Consider the following 17443-nt stretch of genomic DNA (forward strand, 5'->3'; position numbering starts at 1 on the left):
ATTTACAAAATACAATACAATTGGTACATAGATTTAGTTGTTCAAGCCTCGACTGTACTGTGACATCCTCGTAATGTGTGTTTAATTAATGTGTGTGTGTGTATGTGTGTGTGTATGTGTGTGTGTGTGTGTGTGTGTGTGAGAGTGTGTGTGAGTGTGTGTGAGTGTGTGTGTGTGTGTGTGTGTGTGTGTGTGTGTGTGTGTGTGTGTTTGTTTTTCTATCCTGCTGGGGACCATGACCTGACATATCACTCACGCCGTGGGAACCCATTTTTCCCGTGGGGACCGAGTCCTGGTCCCCACGGGCATGAGCATTGCAATCAATAGAAAACAGCTTGCTGATATGCCTGGTGCTGTTTAAAAAAATAAATAAAAAATTGTCCCCTGGATGTACATTTTCAAGACTTTGTGTGTGCCCTTGTGGTTACACACGGTATTGCGGTGTGTGAGTTTGCTTGGCGGGGTCCGTTTCCTGAATCTGTGTGTGTGTGCCCTTGTGGTTACACACGGTATTGCGTGTGTGCGCTCTTGTGGTTACACACGATATTGCGGTGTGCGCTCTTGTGGTTGAAGTAGATTCCCAAGCTCAATCACGGTTCTGCTCTGTATCAGAACCGGGTGGTTAGTACTCTGCGTTGTTTCAATAACTCTAAAGCTCTGGGAATTACTTTTATCTTCTCAGCGGTGCAGGCAGGAGGAAATTAGGAGGAAAAGGTTATAACAACAGCTGTTTAATCAAAGTTAAGAGGTGTATACAAATTACAATAAAGAATGCTATAATTGTGATCAAAGACCCTATGCCGTCTTGATAACAACCAGACTAATATTTATAGTAGATGAAAAATGATAGTTGATGATGGCTTTGTTCCCTTGGCTAGGGATCAAAGTATAGTTCAGTTTTCCCTCTAAAAGCGATGTCCTTTGTTCTTCTGCTGACCTGCCCGCCTGGTGTGGATGAGTGGTAAGAGGTGTTGTCCTGTGAGTTGGGTTTCCAGAGTGTCCTCTCCCCCTCACCACATCCCATTTTATCTCAAGGCCCAGAGTCTCTGGGTGATGACATCATCAGCTGTGGTTTGTCCAATCATAGCCTCTCTATGTTTGAATGCAAACGGAGGCGGTCCTTACACAGTCAAATATACTTTCATTTGTTTCATTTAATCTAACAATCTACTTTCATACATTGCATTATTGATTTCATAACATATATATTTGAATTGTAATTGATCACCTAAACACAGAGATATTATCCTTGAACACATTTCTTATCATAGTGACTTATTTTCACTTTAAGTGAAAACTAACTACCTCAGAATTCTTACCCCAATGTAAATAAGCCTATTCTATTTATATTTTAACTTACATCATCTGATTTTACACAGTTTAATATGGCTTCAGAATTCAAGATTACAAGTACAATATACCAGGAAATAGCTACAGCTTGTTTGGAGCTTAAATTAAGGATTTAAACATACATTTAGTTACAGCAATAGTGGAGCTTAAACTTTCCTCTTCAGACTTCTGTCTCTAAGTGTGTGTCACAGGAGACTCCAGCGAGATAACATGTTTATGTGACCTATTGGTCCTTTGTTCCGATCGACAGAGCCCATTGTCTTAAGCTCTTCCTTGGCCTGGCAGATGGCCCTCAGGTTCCTGTCGTAAATAGAATTATTTGACCACTCACTCTATATGTAAATCGACCTCTGTGTGGCCACAATGTCAATCAGTCTCTGTAAACACACACACAATCTATGAACTATAGTTTGAGGGCCAAGTGTTCCACTTCGACTGTTTCTACACATTAGTTTAATTTGAACTCCCATTAGAATGATCTATGTTAAAATCTACCACATTTCCACACTCGGATAGTTTATCTATCCTTAATTATGTTTAAACATAGATCCTAATTTCTACACACTACTTTCTGGATAAGAATTTAAGAAATTTTTAAATCATACTGGGATAAAATACATATGGTTTGCCACACTCAGATCCTAAAATTCAACCTAACATTCGTTTTCTATATCTCTTTCTTATGTATAATTATAAATTCAATATAACACCGTTATTAGCAGTTTCAGTTTTTGTGATCCCGTGTACAGTCTTTAACAACCTGTTTTCGTACCAAGATCAATTTCCATTGGTTTCAACTGTGAGTTGTCAAATTCTGACTTGGAGCAGTGAGGAGGGGGGTCAATGTTTTCTAGATTGACCCGGCCTCTTCTTTATTTCTCAGAGCTGGTGCAGTTCACGACTGCTGGATGCGACCCCCCATTCTGGGAGGTGGAATTTAGAAAGCAAATTGCCTTTCTTATCACACCCCATCTTCTGTCGAGAACATCTTGACTCGTGTTGACCTCTATTAGGGGGTAGAACCCCCTGCTGTATTTTTCTATTGCTGTCACAGCGGTGGGGAGGTCGTCGATGGCTGCTCAACCCCCGTTGACCCTTGGATTATAGGGGCGATAGCAGCTCCCCCCTTTCCCTTGTAGACCCCCTGGTCAATGGTTAAGGCCTTGCGTCTGTTGACAGCCGGAGTTGTTGCTGAGGCCTAGCCGCCTGTCTCCTCGTTGGTTGCCTGTCGTTTCCCTCTGAAGCCTCAAGACCCGGTCACTGCGTTGGCCGGAACTCTCCCGGCCTGAGAGGTAGGCTTCTCCTGGTTCTCTTGGTACCCGCAGTGTTGTGGTTCCCCATGGAACCTGGGTAGACACTAGCCAGTGTCTGGTTCCCCAGTCTCCCATTTGTATCCTGCAGTGAATATAGATTTCGCTTCGGGACAGTGCAGGTCACTTCTACCACAACAATTGATTGAGGATCCATACTTTTCCTCCCTCAGACTCTCTTTACTGGTCTGAGTTTTGACAACTTTCTTTTCCAAATCATTTATCTATATATTTCATGGCTTCTAGATCATTAATTTTCAAAATTCTGAAAAATTCACATGGCTCTCATTATATTATGCTGTCAAAACAGTATACTCCACCACCCTTTGATGTGGAATAAAATTCTAAACATCATACCTCCGTCCTCGGACAGCCGCACCCCGGCTCGGACCGTCAGCACTGACATGTCCACTCTCCCAGTAATCCTGTGTGTATGGCAACAAATCACAGTCCGCCTTAAACACACATCTTCCACACTCTCCGCCAGCCTTCATCAAGCCCACGGAGTCCCCCACAAGCCAATCATCAATTGCACATGTTCACACCCTACACAAAGACTAATTTGGCCAATAGCGACCAAACCTATTGAGCTTTATTAATGTACAGAGAATCATGCTTCCCAACACTTTCACCAATCACGACACACCCCCAGCCCCTAAAACCGGGTATTCAATGGGCGGAGAACAAAAATCCATGAACCAGCTCATGTCCATCCACTTTGTTCCCAGTCCATTTTACAGACATATACTACCCAGTCCTGATGTGTCGAGATCACTCCCAGCTTGCCAGGTACCCTAAGAAAAAAATATATAGAAAGAAAGGAAACAGAAAACAAAACATACAAAGATAAACCATGCCAAACCAATAAATGAAAAAATAATCCAAACTCGTGAGCTTTTTCCCTTTTTTTTTTTTTTTTTTTTTTCCAACTAATTTTTAACCTATCATCTAGAGGCTTATGCACCCCTGTATTAACTAAGAAACAAAAAAGGGAAATCAAATGAATAAACAAAATGAACGCTCCCGGCCTAAGTCAGGGATTGCTCGTAACACACTAGAAAAGAGAAGTAAAAATAAAAGTAACCACCTATTTCTATTACCCATAACTGTTAATACGCATCTATCAATACTATAAACCACTATGGGTCTTTTTAATCTCCTAATCATGCACTCCACCCTTTGACCAATCTGAATATTGACCAAGCATGGATAATTGACTGACCACTAGCTTCCGCAGTGTCAATATTAACTGTTTAACATAATTAGATTTTCTTGTTAGTCTGATTAGTTCATGCATTTGTCAGTCACTCATACATCCGTTTTTAGTAACTTCCATTCATAATCTAATCACCTAACCCCTCTATTTATTTTTTATTCTATTTTTATTCTAATCTAATTAGGAGCATTTTCTATTATTCAATATATCCCACCTTTACCCTAGTCAGTTGCATACATTCTTATTCTGCCGGTGGCCTCTGCAGACATGACCTATGAAAATGACCTTTCACTCCACAGATCCAACAAAACTGACTGTCTCCCCCGGGTTGTGGGACCCGGTGGGTCAGCCGCCTGTGACCGGATGACCCTGGGGTCATCGGGCCCAGAACATGTCCTGGCTGTATGCCATCATCGCCATGGTTCCCTGGAGCCTGTTCGGAGGAGAAAGCCACGTACCTATTTGGTTCAGTCACAGTTCCTTGAGAGGGGCCCGCTACCAGTTTCTGTACAAACGCGCCCTGTTGTCTATAGGGCGCTGCCTCTTCCCCCATCTCAGTGCTGGCGGCTTGACTTCCCATTGCTGGGCCCCGCCTCTCATCTTGGCTTTGGTGCTGCGGGGGTCCTGGACAGGGGGAACTTGCGGGCTGTGGACACTGTACTTGATACCGACCTTGGTTTTGCCCATGCCCACCTCCTCTGTTCTCCAATCGAGGGCCTCCTGTTGTGGATAGATAGTCCCACTCACATTCCCGAGAAAGGTGTCCGAGAGCCCCGCACCTCCAACACTCCATCCGCCGCACCGCGTATCCATTCGGATTCCTGCCTCTGCCTCCACCTCTTCCTCGTGGTTGCCACTGTCTCCCTCTTGGGGTTTGTTGTTGTTCCGGCGCAGGACCCCCTTGTGGCCCCAACTGGGCCCGCCTCTGGCCATCTGGTTCTCCATTGGAACCTGTCTCCCCTCCGGGCTGTGTGGACTGGATTAGGCCTTGGAGGTATTCCACTACCTGTCTAGCCTCGGCTAGCTGTTGTTCTAGAGGGAGGCACGTCTTCCCCTCTTCCTCCACCCTGGCCCTTATTGACTGGCTCCTAGTCATCGGGCCACATCTCTCAGTTTGGTACTGATGATGGGGGTGGAGAAAACCTGGGCACGAGACACAAGTGGGCTGTAGAAACTGTTCATGTATCGCTCTCCTCAGCCGCTTTCGTTGTCCCTTGGTTAACTGGCAGTCTCCCGCAACGGACACTTCAGCGTGGATCGGCTCGGGTAATACAGTTGTCTCTGGGTCGCTTGCTGCAACGACTCCCTGTGGCGGGGTTAAAGACATTATTTCCAGTCCCTCCGTCACACTGGACACTAGAGGGGAGTCGATCACATTCCAATCAATTAGGTTAACGTCACTGTTCAATTCGGTCAATGTAATGTCTGCAGAGGTTATCGGCATTACCCCACTACCGGCATTATTTCTTTTCATCACCTTTCGTAATCTCTTTTTCTGTTTTTTTATTTGGGTACGCATTCTATACTGGCCTCCTTTAAATACAAGGTTCTGTAATGGCCTGAATATCTTTGGCCATTTTTTCGTCACTTTTATTGTGACCTCTCCAGTCGTTGAAATAGACAGATTGTCTACCCTTTCTATGGTTAGTGCATCTAACCCTCCAGTTGCTCCTATCTGTGTATTTTCCATTCTCACCTTTCTTCAAACACTCGTAATGTCACCGTTTGGAAAGCAAGTTTCTCTGTATTCAAACTATTTTTTACCAAACTTGAGTTAATTTCACTCACACTTCTATATTGGTGCAAACAGGAATTGATAACTCGCTGTGTGATACTATACCCCCCAACTTTCAACAGTCTCTTTGATTTCCCTGTTGGGGTTCGGAATTGTCAGCGCTGGCCGTCCGTCCCGGAGCAGCTGTGAAGAGAGAAGAAAAAACATACACTTAATTATCAGTGACATTTCCCGGTCACAATCCATAATTTATCTTTAAGGATGGAATGTCGGGCATCTCCTATACTAAAAATCACTTGAGAGCATTTGTGTAATTTTCGTTTTTGATTTATTAATGACACAGCCTTAATCTTTTTCCAGTTGTCTCCATTGGAAAACCAGAACTCTCAATCCCGTTGTCATGATCCTCCTTAACACAACTCCGGGGAACTTATTTTGCATCAGCCTTCTCCTTCTGTTGGTCAATCAGAAATTTGTTATTTACAGCCTATCATTTCTAAACATCTGTATTGGACATGGTAATTTAGGTGAATAATCTCACTTTTACTCTAATTGTTCTTTGCAAATGACTATGTGTATAATTACGCTTTATCTTCGCTTCTATGTGTAACTATATTTATTTCTGTCCGTGAAAGCCTAACAATGTATTCCGCTCATATTACATTATACATATCAGTAACATACATATTTCGCACACAATTACTATATTACCCCCGTAACACCTAACCCCTTAGGTGTTAAAACGCGCTCCTCACGAGAACAGAAATCAATTTTCAGTGCCTTATGTCACTGAAGTCCCCGTGCATTCAGAACAGTGTCACACAACCCGTTCATAAACACAGGTGCCGACACCATCCCCACATTGAAATCCCTGCCGACCAATGACATCTCACTGGTCAACCTGTCCTGTCAACCCAAGATGGACGCCGGCGCCCCCACTAAGATGGACGTCCCATCGCGAGACATCCCGAGAGCCCCGTCATGCCATGACGTCAGCACAGTTAGCTTAGCATATTAGCTTCGTTAGCTCCGTCGCAGGCCGCCAGACCGCGCACCCTTATGACGTCACAACCGGCGACCGCTTTAGCCGTTAGCGCGGCTAGGTAGCATTAGCTTAGCTTCTCCCATGATCCCATAAAAACGTTCCCCAACGACCCATCGACCCGTTACGCCGTGCGGGCCGTCTCCTCGCAATGTTAATACAACACCACATTCCCCACAACCGAACCCTAATCCCCTCAAAACGCCAGTGTAGTGATCTAAACAGAAATATAAAAACATAACAGCTATAGGCCGCCGCAAAACACTAGCTCGACCCCGCCGACGTCACCACCGGTGAGCTCAGAACGACTTCCGGGTCCCCGCAACATACTATCCCGTTCACCTAAAACATTATACAACTATTTTATAGAAGTCCAATGTGAAAATTTTTAAGTGCCTAACACATCCCCGTAATCCCAAGACACTATCAATCGACCTTATACATTTGAACCTACGCCTATCTGTCCGCCGCATCCTCCGGTCGGCTCCTGGCTAATACAGTAGCTAACTGCTGCTGCGTTCCACCGGCCCCGAAAAACCGGCGTTATCATTACATTTCCCCACGGCTAACCGGTGACTGGAATTACATAATAATACAACAATAATCTCATACGTACCACCAATCATACCTAACCATAGCCATTCTCCAACCATTCAATCATACACGCTTCCTAACTACAAAATAAAAATACAAACCTCCATTCACGCACATATTATCGTCTCTCGAACGTCGCACAGCAGCGCGACTAGTAAACACGAGATCAAACGTAATCGCACACACTTTTATACTGAATGTTTAAGCTCACCATAGCTTTGTAATCGAATTCCCACTAAGTACTTATCAGTCATCTTGACCGAATTGTTTTTAAGCACATTGTTTTCGTATCACAGCGCACGTAATTCAATCAACATGCCGGTTTCGCTCAAGATTAAAAAGGGATCTCCGGACCCAATTCGATATTATACCTAAGGACGAATATATATCTTCATTTAATTCGGCCGATTGGTTCCTGCAGATACGTCCTGACTATCACGCGATCAGCCAGTAAACCATTCTATTATTGAGCCTCTTGAACACACCGGCACCCCTACCTTTTATTAATTACTACGTGTTATTCCTGTAATCGCACAAACCAAGTTCCCTGATCATGAAGGTTCCCACGCATCTTTACCATACCTGATTTGACTGTTCTAAATAGCAACAGAGCCCATCTTATACACAGCTCTCTCCCCATTCAGAACCACCAAATCATCAATCATTACCGCGCCCTCTTCCTGAGAATAATTCTAGGGATTTTATATACTCAGAACGCGCCCCTGTCGCACACACCAGATTTACCGCGCTTCCTAGCCAGAAAAGCCTTTCATCTGCCGTCATGCGACGCTAATACCATTGCCAATAATCAGATAGTCTGTGCCTCCAATACGTCATCATATTACAATAACATGAGGTCTTTTAATTACTTCACATAATTTTACATGAAGCAATTGCTTTTCCCAACCCCTTGTTGTTCGAACAGAACAGCCCATTCTCCTTCCAACACTCACCTCTCTCAGGAACGAAGCTCCCGCAGCGTGTCCTCCGTCGTCCGCTGATGAGGTCGATGAGTGAAGGAAAAAAAATGTTTTCTCGTCCTGGGCCGCCGCTTGTTCATGGGTCGCGACACCAAAATGAAGTAGATTCCCAAGCTCAATAACGGTTCTGCTCTGTATCAGAACCGGGTGGTTAGTACTCTGCGTTGTTTCAATAACTCTAAAGCTCTGGGAATCACTTATTATCTTCTCAGCGGTGCAGGCAGAAGGAATTCAGGAGGAAAAGGTTGTTAACAACAGCTGTTTAATCAAAGTTAAACGTTGTATACAAATTACAATAAAGAAATGCTATAATTGTGATCAAAGACCCTATGCCGTCTTGATAACAACCAGACTAATATTTATAGTAGATGAAGAATGATAGTTGATGATGGCTTTGTTCCCTTGGCTAGGGATCAAAGTATAGTTCTGTTTTTCCCTCCAAAAGCGATGTCCTTTGTTCTTCTGCCGACCTGCCTGCCTTGAGTGTGGATGGGTGGTAAGAGGTGTTGTCCTGTGAGTTGGGTTTCCAGAGTGTCCTCTCCCCCTCACCACATCCCATTTTATCTCAAGGCCCAGAGTCTCTGGGTGATGACATCATCAGCTGTGGTTTGTCCAATCATAGCCTCTCTATGTTTGAATGCAAACGGAGGCGGTCCTTACACAGTCAAATATACTTTCATTTGTTTCATTTAATCTAACAATCTACTTTCATACATTGCATTATTGATTTCATAACATATATATTTGAATTGTAATTGATCACCTAAACACAGAGATATTATCCTTGAACACATTTCTTATCATAGTGACTTATTTTCACTTTAAGTGAAAACTAACTACCTCAGAATTCTTACCCCAATGTAAATAAGCCTATTCTATTTATATTTTAACTTACATCATCTGATTTTACACAGTTTAATATGGCTTCAGAATTCAAGATTACAAGTACAATATACCAGGAAATAGCTACAGCTTGTTTGGAGCTTAAATTAAGGATTTAAACATACATTTAGTTACAGCAATAGTGGAGCTTAAACTTTCCTCCTCAGACTTCTGTCTCTAAGTGTGTGTCACAGGAGACTCCAGCGAGATAACATGTTTATGTGACCTATTGGTCCTTTGTTCCGATCGACAGAGCCCATTGTCTTAAGCTCTTCCTTGGCCTGGCAGATGGCCCTCAGGTTCCTGTCGTAAATAGAATTATTTGACCACTCACTCTATATGTAAATCGACCTCTGTGTGGCCACAATGTCAATCAGTCTCTGTAAACACACACACAATCTATGAACTATAGTTTGAGGGCCAAGTGTTCCACTTCGACTGTTTCTACACATTAGTTTAATTTGAACTCCCATTAGAATGATCTATGTTAAAATCTACCACATGGTTACACACGGTATTGCGGTGTGTGTGTAAGTGTGTAACATTTGGTCATTTGTGCACATAGTAGCACTATAAAAAGAATAGTCCTCATTTTATTGCACTGTAAATTAAATTACTGTATTCAAAGGATTGAAAATGTTATTAACAGATTGCAGAATGGTACGGCTCAATACACACAATTGTTAAGGGGATGCAGACCAGAGAAAGACTTTCGTCTTGTTTACATCAGGGTCCCCCATTTTCAATTCATCATAACATACATTACATACATGACATACATATAGACAGTACTATTACATCCAGACATTTATGACATACCAGATCTACAAATATACAGTACTGTTTAAGAGTACAATGCCTGTCATATAGACCCTGGCGTTGGAAACTCTGATTAATAGACAGTTTCTAAGAAGAGAGTACTGTTACATCCAGACATTTATGACATACCATATCTACAAATATACAGTACTGTTTAAGAGTACAATGCATGTCATATAGACTCTGGCGTTGGAAACTCTGATTAATAGACAGTTTCTAAGAAGAGAGTACTGTTACATCCAGACATTTATGACATACCAGATCTACAAATATACAGTACTGTTTAAGAGTACAATGCCTGTCATATATTGTAGACCCTGGCGTTGGAAACTCTGATTAATAGACAGTTTCTAAGAAGAGAGTATATACATTATATACATTTGAGAGTATATACATTTGAGGGGGAAGAAACTGTACTGTGAGGTTTCTGTCCTTGCTCTCTCACTCGTTCTGTTCCTTTAACCACCCTCGCTCTGTTTTCATTTGTTTTTCTGTTAATTATTTCAATTCCCTCATTCACACGCTTCTCCCCAGTGACGTCATCAGAGACGTCGCTGATTGGTTCTCTCAGGACCGCACGCTTTTCAATCACATTCCCCAGCTGTCACTGCTCTTCAATCAATCGATCCCTTATTATTTATACCCCGTTTCTCCACTTGAAGTTTGTTGGATCGTCTTGATTTTTCTCTGGTTGCATTTCCCCGTGTTGCTGCTGCTGCTGCTTTTGCTCCTTGTGCTATCTCCAGGAATTTCCAAGAAGCCTTCCCTTGGACACCTGTTCCCGTGGCGCGCCCTCGCTCCGCTGTTTGTTCCAGCACCATTACGCATTGCGTCTGGGTGAGTTTTTATTGACTGTCTTGATCTATTCCGTTTTTCGTGTGTAACTATTACACTGAAGACAACCACCTTTTGTCAGACAGTCACTCACCCAGCTTTTCTATTTTTGCTTGTTCCCTTATGGGATAATATTTTTGGGACCTTCCATCTCCCTCTGTGTGTTGCTCACACCGAAGATATTATTTCACTATTGGATTGTTTTGGACTTCACTAACTGTGTGTATATAACACGAAGATATTCACTGGGACTGTGTTTGGATTTTTGCTAACGGTGTGTACATTACACGAAGATATTCACTGGGACTGTGTTTGGAGTTTTGCTCACTGTGTGTATTACACGAAGAGATTCACTTGGGCTGTTTTGGAATTGTGCTCACTGTGTTTAAATTACACGAAGAAGTGTTCACCCTGTTCTCCTGCTCGTTCAAACTGCACTGTGTTGACTCGTTCCCTCTCTCCCTCTCTCGGTCTCGCAACACGTCTGAGATTCTGCCGAGAGAATTCTGCAGAGCGGTTCAGACGTCAACACCTGCTATCCCCAAGACTACCATCACGGGAGAAGCTGCAGAGCAGCAGAACTTTGCCCCTTGTCCTATGTACCTGTCTTGTTGACTTGCCTTTCCTGTACTCTTTATATTTAGTATCAAATAAACAAGCCCTCGTATTTGGCAACTCTGAATTCCTACTCTCTTGTGTCGTGCGTTTGGGGTCGGTATCAAACCATAACACTGTACATTGGAGGAGGTTGGGTAGGTGGGGTGGGGGGGGGTGAGTAGGTGGGGTGGGAGGCGGGGACTCTGTCTGTAAATAAACAGTACTGTATATTTGTATATCTTGTATGTCATAAATGTTATGATTTGACTGCCTCTTTGAACTGCTCAGGCAAGCGATACCGGAGTCTCATGGAAAGCACAGAGATACTCAGAAGGAGCTTCTATCCCCAGGCCATCAGGATGCTCAACGACAATAACACTATGTAACAAACCATCAAATACACTCACAGCACACACATCCACACGTACACACTCACTTTAAATAAACAACTCACTGTAGCACCCACTTTAGACACTTTAACACACTTTATATTGATTGGTAAAGAGATTTGCACTACAACTGATACCTCATTGCACCTTACCCTAAATTGTACCTCATCCCACTTCTGCATTGTACTGTATATTGTATTGTAACTCAGTTACTTTTTCTCTACTCTGCATTGTATATTGTATATATGTGTAACGGTTGTGACAACGTCACCTCAAACTTCGATGCCCAGAGTGGGAGTCGAACCCCGGTCTCCCACACCGCAGGCAGCAACACAGACCGCTATACCAAGAGGTGAATCCACTACTTCGCAACGTGTCTATCTGTCTTTTGAGGATGTGAGAGTGAGTTTAACCCATAGCACCGCTACTCACCCCAGCCCTTCTTGACTGCGCTTCACGATACCATCCGTTACACTCACCCTCTCAAAATCACTCCACTCCACCCAAGGCACTTCGATGCCCCGAGTGGGAGTCGAACCCCGGTCTCCCACGCCGCAGGCAGCAACACAGACTGCTATACCAAGACATGAATCCACTACTTCGCAACGTGTCTATCTGTCTTTTGAGGATGTGAGAGTGAGTTTAACCCATAGCACCGCTACTCACCCCAGCCCTTCTTGACTGCGCTTCACGATACCATCCGTTACATATGCATATTGAACACTTTTGTTTACACTTTCTATTTTATACTTATTTTATACTTATCTATTTTTATCTAGCACACTCTCAGGAGCAAAACCGAAAGAAGCATTTCATATAAAAGTATTCTGTATTTTTGTATGACAACTAATAAAGAAACTTGATTCATTGAAAATGGGGGACCCTGATGTAAACAAGTCTTTCTCTGGTTTGCATCCCCTTAACAATTGTGTGTATTGAGCCGTACTGTATTGTACCCATTCTGCAATCTGTTAAATAAAATGTTCAATCAATCAATCAAACCATACAAGCTAGCTGTCTAGTTAGCTTGCATTAGCTCACTCTAATTAGCTTGCTAGCTAGATTGCTAGTTAGCTTGCTAGTAGGTATGATAAGCCAAAAGCTTATCATAAAAAAACACATATATTGACTGAATCATTGGTCCAAGTCATAATGATGCGATCTAGCTTGCTAGCATGAGCTATCTTACTAACTACATAGTTAGCACAATCTAGCTTGCTAACTAGCTAGCGCGAGCTAGCTTGCTAAACAGGAAGCTGACTTGCTAACTAGCTAGCGCGAGCTAGCTTGCTAAACAGGAAGCTAACTTGCAAACTAGGTTGCAAGCTAGCGACCTAGCTATAACTTGTATGGTAGTAATACATAATGGTAGTAAGACTAGATTACAGTAATAGCTTGCTAGATATACTGTTCAGGCTAAAGGATCATGCTAATCTGGCCAAAGGAACTAGCTATTGGCTAGACATCACAAGCATACTAACTATAGCTCTATGTATACAGTAACTAACTATGCAAGCACATCAAGTCATTTCAGACTATAGAAACCCTAACTAACCCTAACCCTAACTCTAACCCTAACCCTAGGGTGAAAGGTGTAATACATTTATGCAGTTTGCTCAGTGGTGGCCAAAATTATTAGAACACTTGGCATATTTAAGAGTTTTCAGTTGTTGTTGTTCTTCAATTGACCATTAAAATACCCATAAAACAAATGTAATATATACAAAGTCATCATTATGCTCTATAAACCATAGAATAAAGCCATCATAAGGCGATTTACGCTATTTTCCCTACAAAAAACTAGCTAGGCCTATTTCACTGTCAATGTCACACAATCATGTTCCTTCAGTCCAATCACTGTAAAGTACACTTTAGACCGCCATGATGACTCCAATTCATACCAAAACCCGAAAGGGGTTCACTGTGTTTACCTGCAGTAACTACTAAAGACTCCTCTTTCACTGTGTTTACCTGCAGTAACTACTAAAGACTCCTCTCTTTCACTGTGTTTACTTGCAGTAACTACTAAAGACTCCTCTTTCACTGTGTTTACCTGCAGTAACTACTAAAGACTCCTCTCTTTCACTGTGTTTACCTGCAGTAACTACTAAAGACTCCTCTTTCACTGTGTTTACCTGCAGTAACTACTAAAGACTCCTCTTTCACTGTGTTTACCTGCAGTAACTACTAAAGACTCCTCTCTTTCACTGTGTTTACCTGCAGTAACTACTAAAGACTCCTCTTTCACTGTGTTTACCTGCAGTAACTACTAAAGACTCCTCTTTCACTGTGTTTACCTGCAGTAACTACTAAAGACTCCTCTCTTTCACTGTGTTTACATGCAGTAACTACCAAAGACTACTCTTTCAATTTGTTTACCTGCAGTAACTACTAAAGACTCCTTTTTTACTGTGTTTACCTGCAGTAACTACTAAAGACTCCTCTTTCACTGTGTTTACCTGCAGTAACTACTAAAGACTCCTCTCTTTCACTGTGTTTACCTGCAGTAACTACTAAAGACTCCTCTTTCACTGTGTTTACCTGCAGTAACTACTAAAGACTCCTCTTTCACTGTGTTTACCTGCATTAACTACTAAAAACTCCTCTTTCACTGTGTTTACCTGCAGTAACTACTAAAGACTCCTCTTTCACTGTGTTTACCTGCAGTAACTACTAAAGACTCCTCTCTTTCACTGTGTTTACCTGCAGTAACTACTAAATACTCATCTTTCACTGTGTTTACCTGCAGTAACTACTAAAGACTCCCCTTTCACTGTGTTTACCTGCATTAACTACTAAAAACTCCTCTTTCACTGTGTTTACCTGCAGTAACTACTAAAGACTCCTCTTTCACTGTGTTTACCTGCAGTAACTACTAAAGACTCCTCTCTTTCACTGTGTTTACCTGCAGTAACTACTAAAGACTCCTCTTTCACTGTGTTTACCTGCAGTAACTACTAAAGACTCCTCGTTCACTGTGTTTACCTGCAGTAACTACTAAAGACTCCTCTTTCACTGTGTTTACCTGCAGTAACTACTAAAGACTCTTCTCTTTCACTGTGTTTACCTGCAGTAACTACTAAAGACTCCTCTTTCACTGTGTTTACCTGCAGTAACTACTAAAGACTCCTCTTTCACTGTGTTTACCTGCAGTAACTAAAGACTCCTCTCTTTCACTGTGTTTACCTGCAGTAACTACTAAAGACTCCTCTTTCACTGTGTTTACCTGCAGTAACTACTAAAGACTCCTCTTTCACTGTGTTTACCTGCAGTAACTACTAAAGACTACTCTTTCACTGTGTTTACCTGCAGTAACTACTAAAGACTCCTCTTTCACTGTGTTTACCTGCAGTAACTACTAAAGACTCCTCTTTCACTGTGTTTACCTGCAGTAACTACTAAAGACTCCTCTCTTTCACTGTGTTTACCTGCAGTAACTACTAAATACTACTCTTTCAATGTGTTTACCTGCAGTAACTACTAAAGACTACTCTTTCAATGTGTTTACCTGCAGTAACTACTAAAGACTCTTCTTTCACTGTGTTTACCTGCAGTAACTACTAAAGACTCCTCTTTCACTGTGTTTACCTGCAGTAACTACTAAAGACTCCTCTCTTTCACTGTGTTTACCTGCAGTAACTACTAAAGACTCCTCTTTCACTGTGTTTACCTGCAGTAACTACTAAAGACTCCTCTCTTTCACTGTGTTTACCTGCAGTAACTACTAAAGACTCCTCTTTCACTGTGTTTACCTGCAGTAACTACTAAAGACTCCTTTTTCACTGTGTTTACCTGCAGTAACTACTAAAGAATCCTCTCTTTCACTGTGTTTACCTGCAGTAACTACTAAAGACTCCTCTTTCACTGTGTTTACCTGCAGTAACTACTAAAGACTCCTCTTTCACTGTGTTTACCTGCAGTAACTACTAAAGACTCCTCTTTCACTGTGTTTACCTGCATTAACTACTAAAGACTCCTCTTTCACTGTGTTTACCTGCAGTAACTACTAAAGACTCCTCTCTTTCACTGTGTTTACCTGCAGTAACTACTAAAGACTCCTCTTTCACTGTGTTTACCTGCAGTAACTACTAAAGACTCCTCTTTCACTGTGTTTACCTGCAGTAACTACTAAAGACTCCTCTCTTTCACTGTGTTTACATGCAGTAACTACCAAAGACTACTCTTTCAATGTGTTTACCTGCAGTAACTACTAAAGACTCCTTTTTCACTGTGTTTACCTGCAGTAACTACTAAAGACTCCTCTTTCACTGTGTTTACCTGCAGTAACTACTAAAGACTCCTCTCTTTCACTGTGTTTACCTGCAGTAACTACTAAAGACTCCTCTTTCACTGTGTTTACCTGCAGTAACTACTAAAGACTCCTCTTTCACTGTGTTTACCTGCATTAACTACTAAAAACTCCTCTTTCACTGTGTTTACCTGCAGTAACTACTAAAGACTCCTCTTTCACTGTGTTTACCTGCAGTAACTACTAAAGACTCCTCTCTTTCTCTGTGTTTACCTGCAGTAACTACTAAAGACTCCTCTTTCACTGTGTTTACCTGCAGTAACTACTAAAGACTCCTCTTTCACTGTGTTTACCTGCATTAACTACTAAAAACTCCTCTTTCACTGTGTTTACCTGCAGTAACTACTAAAGACTCCTCTTTCACTGTGTTTACCTGCAGTAACTACTAAAGACTCCTCTCTTTCACTGTGTTTACCTGCAGTAACTACTAAAGACTCCTCTTTCACTGTGTTTACCTGCAGTAACTACTAAAGACTCCTCTTTCACTGTGTTTACCTGCAGTAACTACTAAAGACTCCTCTTTCACTGTGTTTACCTGCAGTAACTACTAAAGACTCTTCTCTTTCACTGTGTTTACCTGCAGTAACTACTAAAGACTCCTCTTTCACTGTGTTTACCTGCAGTAACTACTAAAGACTCCTCTTTCACTGTGTTTACCTGCAGTAACTAAAGACTCCTCTCTTTCACTGTGTTTACCTGCAGTAACTACTAAAGACTCCTCTTTCACTGTGTTTACCTGCAGTAACTACTAAAGACTCCTCTTTCACTGTGTTTACCTGCAGTAACTACTAAAGACTCCTCTTTCACTGTGTTTACCTGCAGTAACTACTAAAGACTCCTCTTTCACTGTGTTTACCTGCAGTAACTACTAAAGACTCCTCTCTTTCACTGTGTTTACCTGCAGTAACTACTAAAGACTCCTCTTTCACTGTGTTTACCTGCAGTAACTACTAAAGACTCCTCTTTCACTGTGTTTACCTGCAGTAACTACTAAAGACTCCTCTCTTTCACTGTGTTTACCTGCAGTAACTACTAAAGACTACTCTTTCAATGTGTTTACCTGCAGTAACTACTAAAGACTCTTCTTTCACTGTGTTTACCTGCAGTAACTACTAAAGACTCCTCTTTCACTGTGTTTACCTGCAGTAACTACTAAAGACTCCTCTCTTTCACTGTGTTTACCTGCAGTAACTACTAAAGACTCCTCTTTCACTGTGTTTACCTGCAGTAACTACTAAAGACTCCTCTCTTTCACTGTGTTTACCTGCAGTAACTACTAAAGACTCCTCTTTCACTGTGTTTACCTGCAGTAACTACTAAAGACTCCTCTTTCACTGTGTTTACCTGCAGTAACTACTAAAGAATCCTCTCTTTCACTGTGTTTAC

This window comes from Notolepis coatsorum (assembly GCF_963971535.1).
Source record: "Notolepis coatsorum genome assembly, chromosome: 4".
NCBI lineage: Eukaryota > Metazoa > Chordata > Actinopteri > Aulopiformes > Paralepididae > Notolepis > Notolepis coatsorum.